The following is a 1486-nucleotide window of genomic DNA, read 5'->3' on the forward strand; positions in this document are numbered from 1 at the left end:
ATCAGATACTTTAAGACTTTTACTCAAGTAATATTTTTAGAGACGACGTTAACTTTTACCAAAGTATTTTTATGATAAGATACTTGTACTTTTACTCAAGTATCACTTTGTAGTACTTTATACAACACTGCTCATAAGGAAGGTTCTCTGTAGTTCAAGTTCAGCGTCACCCAGAGGAAAGTTTTTCTGGAATACAGAGTTTAATATACGTTGGAAAAAAACATGGATTTCAATGGTGTATTTCAAATAAATTAAGAGAGCTTAATTTCACATTTTACACAATGTTTTCCCATGTAACAAAAAGTTGTCAAAGTTTAAGGATATTGATGAAAATTTTTGCTTTTGTTAAGTTAAATCAGAGACTATATTTGCATTTATTTTGTAATTATTCTCAGTCTTCTGGGCTTTGGAGGGACATGGAGAAATTTGTCAAGGATTAAACTAAACACACTATTCAAATTAGTCCTAAAGATAATATATTCAGGTTTGAATGTATTTATATGGAAGCCCATTTCCGCCACCCTGATAAAAAATAAAACTTATATCTCATAATTATGACTTAGCTATCTCATTATTATGAGATAGTATCTCATAATTATGAGATAGTGTCTCATAATTATGAGATACTATCTCATAATTATGAGATACAAGTTTTATTTATTTTTTTATCAGGGTGGCGGAAATGGGCTTCCATATATTGATAAAAGTTTGAGCTTCATAATTAATCTAAAGATCCTCTAAGGGAAACTTCAAGGTCCTCCAGATCTGTCCCAAACTTTTATGTTTTCTCAGTAGACTTTGATGAGAATAATTTAAAGTTAACAAAAAATAAGAAGGCAGAATCCACTCTGTAGTATCAGGCTATCCGTGGATAGGAACCTTTGTGCTGTATTGTGTTTGGGGGCGGACCAGAATAAAAGAGAGCACCTGCTGTGTCTCACGTGTGCTTCTGTGTAGCTTCTGGATTTTATTGAATATCTGAGAACAGAACACACTCTGCTGCATCTTCAACATTTACGTTTGATTGACCCTAAATGACTTTAATTATTGAGTGACTTGTTTATTGTATAATTTTCTTTTGCTACATGTTATTTGTAGTTTGTCATTTGTTGCTGCTGATGTCAATTTTTTATGTAATTGTTACAAAGAAGACAAATAAAGTTTTGAAATAAAAATAATTACGAACAGATGTATTTATCTTTCAGGTTGAACGTCAGGGAAATGCATGATTACTTTTTAAACTCGCCCTGTTTGACTTGTTTTATTTGGAGAAAAACTAGTCCCCACAGGGACTAGTTTATCTGTCAGAAGCACATTTACCAGGAGAGGAGCCGGAGTTGTCAGGATGGCCGAGCGGTCTAAGGCGCCAGACTCAAGGAACAAAACCTTCCTGCGAAGCGGGCATTCTGGTCTCCCATGGAGGCGTGGGTTCGAATCCCACTTCTGACAGCAACCTTTTTGACTATATTTATATAAAGTATATATA

The 1486-nt window shown here is 33.9% G+C and overlaps 1 non-coding gene across 1 annotated transcript; it reads left to right on the forward strand.

Moving 5' to 3' along the window:
- The first annotated feature begins 1339 nt into the window (after positions 1-1339).
- trnal-caa (transfer RNA leucine (anticodon CAA)) lies at positions 1340-1449 on the forward strand. The gene is made up of 2 exons: positions 1340-1377; positions 1405-1449. It is a non-coding gene; the product is annotated as a tRNA-Leu (tRNA).
- The last annotated feature ends 37 nt before the right edge of the window (positions 1450-1486 follow it).

Source organism: Austrofundulus limnaeus, unplaced genomic scaffold (genome assembly GCF_001266775.1).
Source record: "Austrofundulus limnaeus strain Quisiro unplaced genomic scaffold, Austrofundulus_limnaeus-1.0 Scaffold928, whole genome shotgun sequence".
NCBI classification, from domain to species: Eukaryota; Metazoa; Chordata; class Actinopteri; order Cyprinodontiformes; family Rivulidae; genus Austrofundulus; species Austrofundulus limnaeus.